The sequence below is a fragment of the Podarcis liolepis genome, assembly GCF_965112155.1.
Source record: "Podarcis liolepis genome assembly, chromosome: 5".
NCBI lineage: Eukaryota > Metazoa > Chordata > Lepidosauria > Squamata > Lacertidae > Podarcis > Podarcis liolepis.
This window is the reverse complement of record NC_139556.1, coordinates 82,702,983-82,719,960: the sequence shown is the minus strand read 5'-3', so window position 1 is coordinate 82,719,960 and position 16,978 is coordinate 82,702,983. Positions and strand designations below refer to the sequence as shown.

Genomic DNA, 16,978 nt, shown 5'->3' with positions numbered 1-16,978 from the left:
CAATGGACTCCGTTGGCTTTGTTGCAACACACTCACCCTTCTGAAAACTGTCAAGGAAAAGGGGCTTTAAAACACTTACTGGTAAGCATCAAAATAAGTTCAACATATACAGTATCCCTACTCAGCCATAAAGCTCTCTGGGTGACCTTGGGCCGGTCAAGGCCACAAAGCATAATCTACCTCACAGGGGTTTTGTGGGGGTTAAATGATGATTGAATGCCCAGGCAGCATGGATCCCAAAGGGTATTGGGAGGGGAAACTGCCAGGAGAGGAAGCTGTGGGGAGGAGTGGGGAAAGGAAGAAGAGAAATGTCACAGGTCGTGGAACCTTCTCATGTGGCCACTTTCTTACTCTCCAGGTTTCTGCCCCACGGCAATAAATATCTGAGGAAGCAAGAAAGCAGGGCATTTTCAGTGGCAGCCCCAGTTCTATAAAACACATATTGGTACCATACATTTTAACCTTGGGTTAGCAACTTTTTTAAAATTGAAAAAGGGCCATATTTTATTACTGAGCAACAATAGAAGGGCCAGCAAGAGTGATCCGACCCAACTGAATGAATCCTGGATAAGTCAGGACTTGGGAAAATAGGCCACTTAAGTCTCCTTTTCAGTGCGAGAAGCAAGATGAGCTTTGACCCAGCAACTCTTCCTTTACTCACCTCAGTTGCTCACCACCTTCTCTCATGCTTTAGGTCTGGAGCTAGCACAGCTAAAGTGCATAAGAGTTGTGGTGATGTCTCAGCCAAAGCTTTTCTTGCTCTCTGTTGCTGTTTTTTAGCTTAAAAAGATTTCTTCCTCGTGTAAGTCACATACATAGGTCAAATGACACATTAGGTTTTATCCAGCATTGGTCATACTCAGAGTAGATCTATTAAAGTTAATTGGCCTGACAGGTCCTTTAATTTCAGTGGGTTTACTCTGAGTAGAACTTAATTGGATACAATCCTTTTCTTGTATTGGGTAAATGTACTTTCATTCAGCAAAATGATTAAGATGTTACACCAATGTTAACTCAGTGTTTTCCAGCCACCTAATGTGTATATAAAAAAGACATATAATTACAAAGAAAGGTATAAGAATTCATAGGACAAAATGGTACAGAACATCAATAATATCCTGAAGGATGCTGGACGTCTGCTGCATTTTCACACACACAGAGAGAGGCTGAATAAAGTTTCATCTTGCAGCATATGAGCAAGCCAGACTGCAGCCTCTGCTGTTGCTGCTAGCTGTCCATTTTAATTCTTGAATTCTTATTGACTCTAATTAAAATTCTATAGATGGAAGAGCTGTAGGTTTCTCAGGAACTTGCCAGTGAATGTTGTCTGCCAGCCATCTCCAAACACCCCATAACCACACACAACCAGCCTGTCAGGAGAGCTAATGCAGACATTGTGGGGCACACCACATTTGTCACTGTGGCTAATATCAGAGATACTCAGCTCTTTTTTTCTCAGCACACAAAAGCACGATATGTAATTCAATGCTCAATTTACCCTTGTCTCGTAGGAGATTTCCCCCCGCTAATTGATAGAAATTAAGCCATTAATCAAGCCACTAGCCATCATTCAAACCAGAGAAGATGAATACAAACTTTCATCATAACCACCTTCCCCATTTTAGTGTTCATTAGCATTAATTTTTAATGCAATTATGCTATTCTTTTACACTGAGCTCATAAATTACTGCTCTTTTGTTGCTGGTTGGCCTTGTAAAATCCAAAGGTAATGCTTTGTGCTCTGATCTTAAAGGCAATTACTAGCTTCTTCTATCTTTTATATATCCATAGTAAAAAAACAAACAACCCAAAAAAACTTTATATAGTATATATAACACATCTAAAGTATGTGGCTTATTACCAATATATAGCATACACATTGTAGTTAGACATGTAGGTAGACAGAAAAGAGAATACAAGCACACAGAGAAAATCACTAAAAGGGTCATATATACACATAGGCCACAGAGCTTAAAAAGAAACTATTCAGTTAGAAGCAGCTGTGGCTCTCGGTAGCTCTCATTCAGTTCAGTTGCACATACTTTTATTCTCTCCCCTCCTCATATAAGTGAATAACTGGAATCACTGCCATTCCCTCCTCCAGGGAAATGTAAAACTGTGAAGTTGGGCACATGGCTGGGATGAAGGCAAAACCAGGCCACCTCCACCCCAACCAACACTGACGTACAGTGAGAGCGGGTTCTCAGGGAGCGCACAGTGATGCACTGCCTATCCCTGGTGAAACCCCTACAATAAACGGACCTTCAGTGTCAGCCCCACCTGTGGAAAAAACACGGGCATTTTGTTAACATTAAATAAGCACGACTGCAAAAAGCGCCCTGCTTATAATCAAAGATGTGGAATGCTAATATTAAACAGATAAATTAAGCAACAAGCCTTGGGAGGCTTTCAGTTATAATTTATCCTAATTGGAAAAACAGCAACTGCGCAGACACATTTTTTTTTCATGCTGCTCATTTGCTACACATGTGCCACAAGATCAAATGAAACTTTCAGAAGACATGAGCATATATATCCCAGAAGAACACAAATTGCCATGTGGCAACATGTGGTACAAGAACATGGTTTTACTTTAATTCAAGTAATGATCCATCACGAGGAACCACACAGAAGTTTGTTATACATCCAGCTGTACCATACACACACACACACACACACACACACACACACTGCAACTGCTGGCAAAGAAAGCCTGTAGAAGAATGCAGATGTAAAAGAAATGCAGATTTACAGGAAACTACTACTACTCTGTGCCATGACCCCAAAGTAGCTCAAGGAATCCTTGATCTCCCTACACTATTGATAGTTTACAGCTGGATTCCCAGCAGAGATAACAAAATCAGTGTGGATTACAAAATACTTTGACTCTTCTGATAGGTGCAGTAAATGTTCTTGTTTTGGTTTCTTGTGCAGTTTTTGCTATGTATGATAGATTGTTTACTGATTTTTTAAAAACATGTTTTGGGGGTTTGTGTTTGTTTCAGTACTAGAACAGATCCATCTTGAAAAACGGGGAAAGTGGAATACAATTTCATTATCTGCCTAAGGGGTCACTCATAGCTACAGCCTTAAGTCTCCGAAGAAAAGCTTAGGATACAGTTAACATGGAGATTCAAAGGCTTGCTTCGTGCTACTAGTTATCTTCACTGTTATTTGTAAAATTCCCTTTCTCAAAGAAATTACCATTAAGAATCACTTGGAGTCAATCTGATCTTGTTCATACAGATGAACAAATTGACAAGTTGTTGTTGTTGTTGTTTTATACCCCACCCATCTGACTGGGTTACCTCAGCCACTAAGAGCAACTTCCAACATATATAAAAACATAAAAATAGTATTTTATTTTTTAAAAAAAGAAAATCAGACAAACAACAGTTGGCTCATTTCCCAGTGGCTGCTGTTTATTTCATAGCAGGTAAGGTCCCCTGGATGGTTAAGTCCGGTCAAAGGCGACTCTGGGGTTGCGGCGCTCATCTCACTTTTCAGGCAGAGGGAGCCAGTGTTTGTCCACAGACAGCTTTCCGGGTCATGTGGTCAGCATGACTAAACCGCTTCTGGCGCAACGGGACACCGTGATGGAAACCAGAGCGCACAGAAACACTATTTACCTTCCTGATGCAGCGGTACCTATTTATCTACTTGCACTGGTATGCTTTTGAACTGCTAGGTTGGGTAGCAATTTCCCAGGGGCTACTGTTTATTTCATAGCATTCCATACCAGAATAGACACTGCAATACAGAGAGGTTGGGATAATATTTTATATATGTAATGTTTATTTTTTATTTTAAATAAAGCAAACATTAAACAAACAGATGCTCTGGCGAGGGAATCATAGTTCATTGCACACAGAAGGCCCCAGCTTTAATCTTTGGCATCTCCAGTATGATACCAAGTGGCTGGAAAGGAGTCTGCTTGGAACCCTGGACAGCTGAAGCTGGTCAGTGGAGGGAAAGAAAGAAAGAAAGAAAGAAAGAAAGAAAGAAAGAAAGAAAGAAAGAAAGAATCCTTCAATTTTTATGGGCTTAATGCTTTCATTGCCCTGCAGCTGCTATGTTCTCTTAAATGCAAGTGCTCAGTTTGGAAGCTTTCCTTTTGTTGTGCCTCATCCAACCACAGAGAACTTATACTACAATCAAGTGTTATATAAATTTTGTTAAAATTCTTGATGTTAGCCTGTACCCATTGAATGTGTGCTGAACCACCAGGGACCATGGATTCATATCTTCCAGTTTGACTCAAGTTTTGGGGCATTTGCCTCAAACTATGCTAGACATTCAGGTAGTAAAAGTGTTTAGCATTTAATATTCTGCTGTGAATTGTTTTAATTGATTTTAATACTGTATTATTATATTGTTGTAGCCCGTCTTGGAGCTTTATGGTGAAGGGCGGGTAAGAAAGCCTATAAATAAATAAAATGACATTTGAAATTACCACAAGATTGATATGACACAGGGAAGTAATCAAAACTTGATCTACCAGGACAATTTGTTTACAGAATATACTTAATCCATCACTTGATATTCTGATTAAAAATGATTGGCACTAGGCAAACAAGAATTTGTACTTAATGGATTACAGACTTGTTAACAAATACTCAAACATAATTTTGTGTTTGGCATTACATCCCATCACTTGTGTACCGGATGCCAGTGACCTCGAAAATCTTATGGAAGGCAGCAATTGTGAAGTCTGCAGATGTCATAAAATAAATGAAAGTAAGAATTGGATATACAGTAGATGGTGATAACAGGAGAAATCAGAACAATTGTTACGTTTCTCCTCTGCTAATGCAAATAATCTTAATGAGCGTTTCCTCTGACCTCCATGCAGTATCCCATGTGCTACAAAAACAGAGCTTTTCACTCTTGACATCAGCCCATCTCGCCTACCTTAAATTAGAAATTATATTGGTAAGAAACCTTGAAAGCCCTGGCAAAGGGTGTAATAGCAAATGAACATTAGCTTCAGATATAAGGAGGAAAGTTTGGCATCAGAAAGATCCCCTTGCCATATGGGGAAACATGTTAACTTGAATTTGCTATTCTTGAGTGGGAGATCAGGAGAAAGGAGAAAGAAAAGACAGAAATGGAAGAACAATGAAACTTGAGATAATTCCTTGTGACATGCGTAACAGCTGCCAAGGAGACAATCGTTTCACCAATCTCATAATACGAAGTCCTCTTAGATCCATCTGTAAAGAAATAGGTTGCTCTAGCAGAACAGAGCTGTGTGTAGCACAGAAGTACAAAGCAGAACGTGTAGATTATTTACTTAACTTAGTGTTAAATCAGAAGATTTTAAAATTATGAAATATTTTAACACACAAACAAACAAACAAGCAAGCTATAAGCACTTCACATTTACATTTCACCATAAACTGCTTCCTTAAAATGGCTTACATGATTTTTGAATAACTTTCACACTTAGGATCTAAACAACCAGGAACTGAATTCCAGAAAAAGGTAACAGCCACTCAGAAGACATCTCTATATGCCTCTGTTATTCCTAAGTGACCAAGAGAGGATGCAAAGAAGAGGATAGTATTAGCTGAGTGTAGGGATTGTATGCCACCAAGTTAACACAGAGCCACATTTAGCAGCTTTTGTTTTAACTCCCTCTACTAGGGATGAGAGAAAATTTCAAAGTACTATTCTAGAATAATCACTCCAGTTCTTAAGGCTGGGGTGGGGAACCCTCTCCTCCCCAACAATTAGGGTGTTTCTTTTAAGGCTTCCATAGGTGACAGTGGAAGCTTTTTAGAAGCACAATTGCTGCATGGGTGCATTTTCATATGAGGGTCTGCAGCTAAAGAACGAAGGGCATGTGCTGCCCCCTCCCCACCCGAAAACTGCTGCTCCTTTAGCTAGGCAATTAGGCTTGAAAACAGCTTTCCTTTGGAGCCAATTTGAGGCTTTTTTCAAGCCTAACTGCCAAGACGGAGAAGGCAGCTAGGGAGTAAGATATTAACCCTCCCAGCACCGTGGGCTGCAGTCTTCAAGAAGATCACCACCTTAGCCATTTAGCTTGGGGGGAAAGCTCCAATGTTTTCTTCAAGCCTAATTGCTTGGTGGTGGGAAGTGACAAAATATGTTGTGTGTGTGTGTGTGCGAGAGAGAGAGAGAGAGAGAGAGAGAGAGAGAGAGAGAGAGAGAGAAATAGGTGTGGGTGTGAATAAACTGCTGTGTGTTATATACACACTGTGCTATTTTTCTAGAAAAAGAGGTGCCAGAACTCAACATGAACACCTACCTTGTTCTCTTATAGTGGCAATGGCACCCACCTGAGAGATGCCAGAACTCAGTTCCAGTGAGCTCCAGCTGAAAAAAAGCCCTGGTTATATGCAAGAACACATATGTGTGGATTCTGTAAGTGTGTATGACCAAATAAGAGGTGTATTCACTTTTTGCATTGGCCCCACCCAACACTGGTACACAGATCCCAGAAGGTTAGTTATGAAGGAATATGGTGTTTGCACATAAAAAGGTTTCCCACCCCTTTCTTATAGAAACATTATTTTTTGGGGGGAGGGGAATGTTCAGTATTAACATATGATGTGTTTGTGAAACAACTAAGACAGAGAAAAACATTTTTATTATAATTACAAAAAAACCCAAAACCATAAAGGCTTTTCATTCACAGAATGGCTTATTTATAGATGCCAGAGTGATTCATTAGCTTGGCAAACGTGGACCATGAGAACTACAGCAGAACTGTAACCCGGTTTTTAAAAGTGCAGCTTTTCAAAGGTTTTGATTCTCACCTCAGGGAATCAACTACGAACAATGTACAATTCTTTTTTAAACGAGTTCTTCTTATTTTTATGTCACAAAGCATTAATTGACCACGATTGATAAATATTTGGTGAACTTTTGATGATTTGATTTTTCCCATCAATGCCTGCAAAACTGATAATTATATCAGAAACTTTTCATTCGGCAGTCTTTGTTCTGCCTACAATCTAAGGGCAAGATCAACCTCTGACCCATATACATGGAGGGCAGGGACAGACTGTGGGCAAGAACCAAGGCAATTTTTAAATATTGTATAGCACAAAGCACATCTATAGGTGATTTAAAAACAGCAAATTATAGTGACAACCACCACCAGAAAACCAGCTTTGGAATGCTTCAATATTGCTGCGCAGGTACTAAACTGAAGGAGGTCAAGGATTAAACATTTGTGTACTGTATAAAGCTGGCCAAATACATAGTAGCCTGTATGTTTCATACTGCATAATTCCAAGCAAACTAGAACAATCCATGGATAAATCTATCAAAGCAAAGAGATAATGTCTTGACAGAATGTGTACCGACAACCTGAACCATCAACATGCTTTGACCCTAAAAATAGCAGGATGGCTGGATGCATGTATAGGATGGGGATATAGACCTTCCTCCATTGTGCTACTAATGATTAGCATGCTGAGGGTGGATGGATTGTGTATCATGTTGGGTGTGTCTGTGTGTGATTGTGTTTGTCTGAATTAGCAACTGGGCTATATATGGCTCCATAATAGTTGAGCATGGCACTGATCATCCTGTCTTTGGAAGGTTCGCAATGTTACCTCAGCTACGATCCGTGCCTAAATTTGGAGCAAGCGGCTTCACTTGTTGGTCTGCTTCACTCAGTGATCAATCTACCACCTTTATATTAGCTTTTTAATGTTAAAATTGTCATTTCCCCACTAGTTTTGAGCACATATTAGAATGACAAGCTTGATGTTATTCCTCTCTTTTAAATACACTACAGGGTGTTGCACTCACATAATGTATCGGTGTATTTATAGGAAACTGTTTCTGGCAGTGATCAGGTAATAGTTTTTGACTGAATTGATTATTCACTGACAGTACTCAACTTAGCCTTGCAAATGCATCAACTATGTAATAAGGAACTATTAAGACCATTGATTTTCTGATTTCAATTGATAGCTAACAGGCCAAAGCTACACATCAATATTTGCGTAACTAATACCCAAGAGCTAACAATTTTGACAAATGAAAACCTCAATAGGCCAAACAGTGCAAATAAATGGAAATTTAAAGCCTAACCCTCAGAAATTTAAATGAGTTACTTATATTCACGATACATATTAGTCTACAGGTATCTCATGATGACATGAGTTAAGGGAATGGGTACATACATACATTTATTTTTAATCTAAAAGACAATATATAAAAAATGTAGGGGGGCCTGAGAAGAAGTCTCATAGCATCCAACCCATAACCCATAACGTTTGAAGCCTTATGTAGGGATGTGCTGCAGTATTATTAAAAATAATCATCTTCCAGGTAATTATAAAATATTTAAAGCCTTCTCTAAGAACCATGAATTTAAATGAAACCCATAACTTGCCCAAGGTATTGCTGACCATCTGTTTATATAATTCACCTAAATGTTGAAGATGAGTTTAAGCTACTTATTCATGCACTTTAAGCACGTGGGATCTTATTTCCATAATTAATTACCTTGGGCTCCATTTATTAGAAATTCCATTGTGTTGCGATAATGACACAAGGAAGACAAATATGCCAGAAATATGCCAGAAAGCACATACAGTGGTATATCTAACTTGGGAGGACAAGGGCTGTATTAGAAATGTTCATGATCCCAATAATCAGAGGTTCCAGACAGTTCTCTGAAGCCAACTGGCAATAAAGCAGCTGTAGAACATCTGTAGACTCTTAAGGAAGGTCTTTCGGCCTGAAAAGCCCTTTAAAGCATATCAAACTAATAATATGGATTTATGTTTTCATCTTGTGAGGTAGCTGCGGGTGCCCCTTGCAGTTTCTGCTAATCGTCAAGGATAACAGTGTTTTAACACAAAATCTCCTTCACAGCCCATTTTCTTCAGTTTTGAACTTGCAATCAAGCCAATGCTAAATTGGTAAGACCGCAGTCCTACCAAAGCCAGATGTAATTTCACAAACAGATTTATGACTTTGCTGCATTAGGTCTGTGAAGAAAATGTTGTAAATAATGCAACTCTGAAATCATATCCTTTCAAACTGACAGCTATTACTTCAGATTTTCTGAAGCTTTGTATTTAAGGCCCGCTACTGCTAAACCCTTAGTTTGTGACCATCAGCAGGATTGTAAAATAAGACCATTTGGCAGCTGATCAAGAACAAAGAACTACTAAGACATGCTTCTCTGCCTCCTTTGCTGGCAGGAAGATGCACCCCCCCCCCCGGCAATGTAAGACTGGCTGTAACCTTTAGTCAAAAACAGGCTTAATGTTAAGTCACACTTTGATAGTAGAGACAATGTTTTAACATAGAATATATAGATAATCAAATAAATTACAAACGGATCAAGGGAAAGTAGGAGAGAAAAGATATGTGGACTGGGTGCAATTCTCCTCTCATGTCAATCAATGCAGACCCAATGCAGTCCTTCATTTCCAGCAATATCTAGTAGTAGAAGAGCCCTCCTGGATCAGGCCACCCAGATCAGGTCATCCTCTTCTTACTGTGGTCAAACAGATGCTTATGGGAAGCATGCAAGCAGGACTTTGCAGTTCCTAGCAATTGGTATTCAGGAACATACTGCCTCCAACAGTGGAGGCAGATTATAACCATCATGGCTACTAGCCACTGCTAGCCTTATCCTAAGGCTACATGGTGGCAGGAGAATCTCTACGACTGCAGGAAAATGGCCTTCACAAAGAGGAACATTTTTTTGTTAAGCTAGCCGGCTACTCTGCAATGGTAGGTACATGCAATGTACAGCCTGCCCCTGACCTTTACTGATCAATAGAGCCCAATATTAAGGACACTTCTCATTTTTATAACCGTTAAAATGAAAACAGAGTTTAACAAATAGCAGAGGTTTCTTGACATATTGCCATTCCAGAGTTGCTCTTTTTTCTCTTTCTTCTTTCTCAGAACTTCAGCTTCACAATATTATTATACAAGCAATCTCACATCTGGATATATTAGAAAAACACAAACCTATTAAAAAATAGAGGAAGAATAAGGTCTTACTGGCAAAACCCTATCGTTGGTGATTAAAATATAAGCACGTTTTAATGCCTCACAAAAAACGTCCGTGATTTTTATAATGATGAAATTGCAGTTGGTGAATTATTTATGTCAGATCAGCACTTATTAAAATTTGTCCCTTTGACTTGTCTAATATTCCAAATAGTTAAACAAGCCATGATCAAGCAGCAGCACCAGGAGCCAATACATTAAAGATTGCAGTCTCTGCCCCTTTCTCACATCTGAAGAAAATTTGACTTTTCAGCTTTTCCTTCCAATCCAACCTCAACCATTCTGTGGTCATTATACTAAAAATAAATAAATAATGGTGGTCTACAATTTTGGCAAGTCAATCACAAGTCAAGTAATATGAAAGTACCACTCTAGAAATTGTTGCACAAGTACCGCAATGCACTTGGCAAAGTGTACAACAAGTAGTGTTTAACGATATCTGCACAACAAAAGGAAACAGAAATAAATTGTTCCATTTGAACCAATCCAATACACATTCTTAAATGAATCAGTCCTTTATTGATTCCATCTCTCCCCCAATTTTACTGCTGGAGAACTGAGACAGATAAGTAACTTAGCATATTCATGGCAAATAAAAAAAATTAAAAATTCAAGCACACCACAAACAACTTACAACAGAAATATTAGACCTCAGATTAGTTACTTGCATACTTATGAGTTGAGATGGAGATACTGATCTGTATCAATTAGGAAACATCCTGTGAAATTTCACAGATGTGGTGGTTGTTTTGGGACCAAGGACAATTCCAGATACTCCTCAACAATCAACTTGCTAACTTCTCTCCCCAATCAGTTCCCAGCCCATACTACCATACAAAGAAGGGCCTCAAGTTCTTGCCTACAAGATATTTCTTTCTATTCTTGATGAGCTCCTGCTACCTGAACCTAACATCCAAAACACCATTAAAGAAAAACCATTTGACTCTATCCAAACATCTTCAACTTGGCAATACTACATAACTGAGAAGGCTAGGTAAAATGAAAGGAAGTTCTGAAAGGCAGAGAAAGGGTGAGCAAGGAGGGGAAGGAAACTATGAAATGTCAATCATTCTTCTAACTACTATATGAAAGGCAAAATTTAAAGTACACAAGAATATTCAGTCTAATTAGCAGCAGGTCAAGGTGAAGACGAAGAGCTTGCAGGAAGGGATCAGTTTATTTTATTTGTTGTTTAAGAAGAAATCTTAAAATATAAAAACTGAAAACAGGTGAAGATTTTTGTTTACATATTGCCATGCAATTTTTGGCGGCCATAATCCATAGTTAACCACAAACAACAGTTGCCACAGAATAACAATAAGACTTGACCAATATTAGCAGCATTTCTTAAGGTATTTCAATTTTTGGGGGTGCATCTGTGTTCTATATGTTGCTTTATATTAAGCTGAATATCTCAAATAATGTACACCATATTAATTAATCCATTTGTCATAAAATTACAATAAAAGATGAAACATACGTAAAAGGAGATCACAGTATGTACCAGATGTTACAAATTCTCAAGACACTGGAAATTCAACACCAGGTGGTTATGTCGGCCTAATGAAGCAACATCTCTACTCTCCAGGGACATGAAGGGTGCAGTTGGAGGCTCTCAGATATTGCTTAAAATATGCCATTTGTTAGGCATTAATTGAACAGTTTGAAATCCTGCTTTTTGTATAGTGGAGCCATATACGTGTTTAATTTACACAATATCATATGGAAATTTCTGCTGAGTGTTTGAGCCTGCTTTCATTCAAGTTAGATACTTTTATTACTTGAGCTTACAGTTGATCAACCGATTTTGATTAATGAAGCAATAACTTAACCATATGTTATCTAAAATTAAAATTGAATTTCTTGCAGAATATATATATACTATGTGTTAAAGGCCACACAGCCAGAGTTCAGGTCACTGCCATAACAATAAACTTCAATAAAATTAGCGGAACATAAAGTGCGACCTTTGGCAATCTCTAATGAACTTAAGGGCATCTAAATATATTTTCTTATCATTGAGTACTGCACTCTAAGTTATTACAGCTATGTGTGCCACGTGGTATGACCTCATGCAATTGAATCCTCCTGTAGCAAGTTATGCCTAGTTTTCAATGCGAATTAAACTAGGGAACAATATGAGAAGTAACCATCAGAAGAGTAAAGTAAAATGATTCCCATACCTTGCTAAATTTAAATCTAAATCAGGGAAGCCTATATGGTGCCCCCCATGTGATGCTGGTCTACAATTTCCGTCACCTGTGACCATTGGCTATTCTGGCTGGGGCTGATGGGAGTTGTAATCCAACAACATGTGGAGGACATTGCAATGTCTGCCTCTGATCTAGATATTGTTAAGAGTGAACATCATCTCAAAAGTAGTTTCCAAAAGTGAAAATACAAGGTAGTAGATGCAAGACAAAGCAGGGCCAGTGCTCCTCAGTTTCTTCCACTTTTCTTTGGTAGAAACAAATACAGGAGAAGCTAGATAGCAATTTAAATTCACAGAGCTCAATTAAAGGGCTCTGTGAAGCTCTTTAACTGCACATCCTTCCAGTGGCCCCAGACCAGCAATCCTCAGATGCAGATCCTTCCACAACAGTAGTCCTGAGAAGGAGTTGGAGCCACTCCCCAACCTTTCCTCTGTGAAACTGCTGGCACATCTCATGCGCTGAACCTTGAGGAGATCCTCCTGCCACTGGACTCTTGATGACCAGACCACAGACTCCTTGGAGGGATCAGGAGACCCCCCAAGCCTTCCTCTAGGGCATGGGTAGGCTAACTAAGGCTCGGGGGCCAGATTCGGCCCAATCGCCTTCTAAATCTGGCCTGCGGGCGGTTCAGTGTCCTTTTATTTAAAATGCATCTCTGGATTATTTGTGGGGCCTGCCTGGTGTTTTTACATGAGTAGAATGTGTGCTTTTGTTTAAAATGCATATCTGGGTTATTTGTGTGGCATAGGAATTTGTTCCCCCCCTTCAAAATATAGTCCGGCCCCCCACAAGGTCTGAGGGACAGTGGACCGGCCCCCGGCTGAAAAAGTTTGCTGACCCCTGCTCTAGGGAGTCCTCACAGCTTGAAACTCCAGTCTAGAGGAACATACCAGTCCTTTAACAGTCTAAGTGCAGCATAAAGCAGACAGGCTGCCATCTCTTCCAGTTGCTCTAAGAAAACACTGTGTAACTCCTGCCTTAGCTAATCTTGGTCATTATCCTCGCTTTGCCTACCCTAGTCTTCTGTTACCTTCCCTTCTGGTTCCTGGCCTACTGATTTCCACCTTGTTTGGGTTATCACCTTCCTTTGGTGGTGGACATCACTATGGATCAGGACATCATGTGGCTCAGTCCCTTTGCCCATGAGCGTGACATGAGATCTGTAGATGCTTCATCTTGACTCATCATACAGAAGCTTAATAAAACATGCAAGGCAAGTTAAAGAAGCATTCACTCAATCCACGTGCTGCAGAGCATAATGCAAACTGACCTTGAATGTGCACCATCCAGCAATTTGCAGGGAATAGTGATTCAGATGTGTTAAATAAAAGGAAATTTCTAACTGTTGTCCTTAATGTAATATGCTGAGTGTCCTTGTCCTGAGTTCTGTAAGTAGCAGTACGTGATCAGTTATTTAGCACAAAATTACCAGGACAGAAACGATATATTGTATACCTATATTCAGACCTTCCTAAGAAGCCTGTAGATTATCCGAAAGAGAACGTCCTTTTGAAGTAACAAAAGTATTTCAAGTGAAAGTTAAAGATTATTTAATGTTAGTGAAGAGTGGGTAAAATCCTTTAACTTATGGACTGAAGGAAGGAACAAGAAAAAAGTCAGAGCTATGAGATCACATTTAGCGGAAGTTACTGCATGAATATTGGTAAATAGTCTATAACACAAGCTACTCTCCCTTTCTTACACACATTGTTCCTAATAATATCTGTACCAAAGAAACTTAAAATTAATGCAGTTTCTATATTCAACACATCCTGTAGAGTCTCTTAGCGAGCATGAACTAGATGGACCAAGAAACAAAAGATAAGTACAGTGGTACCTTGGGTTACGAACAGCCTAGTTAATGAACTATTTGGATCACAAACACTTCATCCCTGGAAATGAGTATTCCGATTTGCGTATTATTTTTTTGGAATGCGAATTTGTGGGCTCTGGCTGTGGGAGGCCTTGGTAGGCTGTGCCGTGGCCCGGAACTAGGCCCCAGCACCTGTGTGGACTTGATTCAGCCTCCGCTGCCGGGCTCTCACCGCGGGAGGCCTCAGTAGGCCACCCCACGTCCCAGAGCTAGACCGCGCAACCCGTGAAGCCTGGATTCGAAGAAGACACCAGCCGCAGGAGGCCTAGCAGGCCGCACCGCGGCCCTCATCCCGCCCCCAAAGCCGCGGAAGCAGTGCCGGCCATAGGGGGCCCAGCAGGCCACACCGTAGCTCCAAACCCCGACGAGAAACACTTACCTAACCAAGACCAAGAGCGAAGTCCAGCGGTGAACCTGGTAAGAAAACAAAGTGAGCCTGGGCCGAAAAGCATCAGCCCTTTACTGGCCCTGGCCCCACCCCCAGTTGGTAGCAAGGTGAGTGGCACCTGGCCAGGTAAGCCCACCCACCCTGTGGGAGGGGGTGAGTGGAAAATTTTGGGATTCTGCTTTGTTCCATTGTTTTTGGGAGTCTGCCTTGTGCTTTGCTCCTTTGTTTTGGGGACTTTTGGGGAACTCTGCCTTGTGCCATTGTTTGGGGGACTGTGTGGAACCCAGTTCAGCTACTTATTGATTGACTGTGGGACTGCTGACATGGATAAAATTAGCAAAAGGAAGAGAACCATGATAACTCTAAGAGGTAAAGAAGCAAATTATTTCTAAGCGTGAAAGTGGGGTCCGTGTAAGTCAGGGGTTGGCAAACTACGGCTCCCGGGCTGGATCAGGTCGGCTGAGTCCTAGATCCGGCCCGCCCGGCCATTTAAGAACCCGCCACAAAGCCGAGACTCCTGGCGATGGCGACGGGTGGAAGAAGCCGAAACACCATGCCTGATTTACTACCTCAGTGTGGCACGGGGATGTCTCTGCCAATCAAACGCCTCACCTGGTTTACCTCAGCGACGTTTGATTGGCAGAGACGTCCCCATGCTGCACTGAGGTAAACCAGATGCAGTGTTTGATTGCCAGACCCGCCGCTGCTCGGCCTCTTCCTCCTGTTGCCTGCGGAAGCTCCGTCCGGGCAGTCAAGCTGGCTTCCGGTGGTGGGCAGCTCCAATGACAAGAAAAGGTGCAGGTCTGGGTGGCACCGCTCACCTCCTTCACATGTCCCCCACTCCTTGTTTCGGGTAGAGGGCCAAGCTTCCTTTGCTTGCTTACCCACCCTGATATCATTAATATTATTAGTATTTGTATTTGTATTGTTTTGTGCCCCCAGAAGCTGAGCGTGCGCACAGAGTTAGATGGTGGAAGGACAAAAATCCCCTTCCCCCTCTTTCTCTCTGCTTTCCCACAAGCTTTTCTCCTCTTGTTCTCCCTCCAAGTCAGGCCATTGGGGAAATAATTGTAGTAATAATAATAATAATCTTCCTCCCGCCGCTGCCTTGGTGCTCCTATGGGCCAGAGAGCGGAACGGACGAGGTCACTCTGCCTACCCGCTTCACGAGAAGAAGCAGCGGTGGTGGTAGTGGCTGTGGCAGCTCTTTCTCTAGGCGGGGAGGAAGCCCGTTTCGTGGCGGCACCGCCAGGCCTTTGGTGAATGAGGCAGGTGGCAAACCGAGGAGGTGGCTGGGGCTGGGGTGGGTGGAGAGGACTCCTTGACCCCCTCGCCTCTTCTTCTAGCTCCCTCCTGGTGCCGCTTCTCCAGAGCTGCCATCCCTCCTTTGCCTCGGCCGTTGTCTGCATACTTAACTTGCCACCATTTTCTCTGTGGGGTGATTGTGGGTCTTGGTGTGTGTGTGTTTTGGGGGGTGGCGGGAGGATGAGCAGCGTGGTGGTGGGCGAGCTAGTCTGTTGAGGAGCCTTGCCCACCCCGATTTAATGCACACTATTTTGTTTTATTTTATTACGCCTGCCCTTCCCTCGCCCCATTCTTCCCAGTGTGCATAGGAATTTGTTCATTTCCCCCCCCAAAAAATATAATCCAGCCCCCCAACAAGGTCTGAGGGACAGTGGACCGGCCCCCTGCTGAAACCATTTGCTGACCCCTGGTGTAAGTGATCTGGCAACGAAGTTTGGTATGGCCAAATCTACAATTTGTACCATCTTAAAAAATAAGGATGCCATTAAGGGGGCCAGTGTTGCAAAAGGTGTTAAAACACTCACAAAGCAACGAACACAGACAATGGAAGAAATGGAAAAACTGCTTTTAATATGGATAACCGAAAAACAGTTGGCCGGTGACAGTATTTCTGAAAGCACAATTTGTGAAAAAGCTTTACATTTGCATGCCGACCTCATCGCAAATGCCCCTGGAGCAAGTGCTGAGGTTGAGAGTTTCAAGGTAAGCAGAGGGTGGTTTGAAAATTTTAAGAAGAGAACTGGCATCCACAGTGTTGTGAGACATGGTGAAGCTGCCAGTGCCAACAAATTAGATGCTGACCGATTTGTTTTGGAATTTAAAGATTATGTTGAGTCACAGGGCTTTGTTCCCCAACAAGTTTTCAACTGTGATGAGACAGGCCTCTTTTGGAAGAAAATGCCGAAGAGGACCAACATCACAAAAGAGGAGAAAGCATAAGCCCATGAAAGATAGGCAAACCCTTTTATTTTGTGCAAATACAAGTGGAGATTTTAAGTTGAAGCCTTTGCTAGTCTACCATTCTGAGAGTCCCAGGATATTTAAGAAGAACAATGTCATAAAAAGCAAACTGCATGTGATGTGGAGGGCGAACAGCAGAGCTTGGGTAACAAGACAATTTTTTATTGAGTTTGGGCCAAGTGTGAAAAAATACCTCCAGGACAAAAATCTTCCAATGAAGTGCCT

At 41.3% G+C, this 16,978-nt stretch overlaps 1 protein-coding gene across 1 annotated transcript in view; it reads right to left on the bottom strand.

Annotated features, from left to right (window-relative positions):
* The window catches only part of RSRC1 (arginine and serine rich coiled-coil 1), a 166,508-nt gene that overhangs the window by 7,847 nt on the left and 141,683 nt on the right, over positions 1-16,978 (bottom strand). The gene's annotated exons all lie outside the window — the stretch shown is intronic.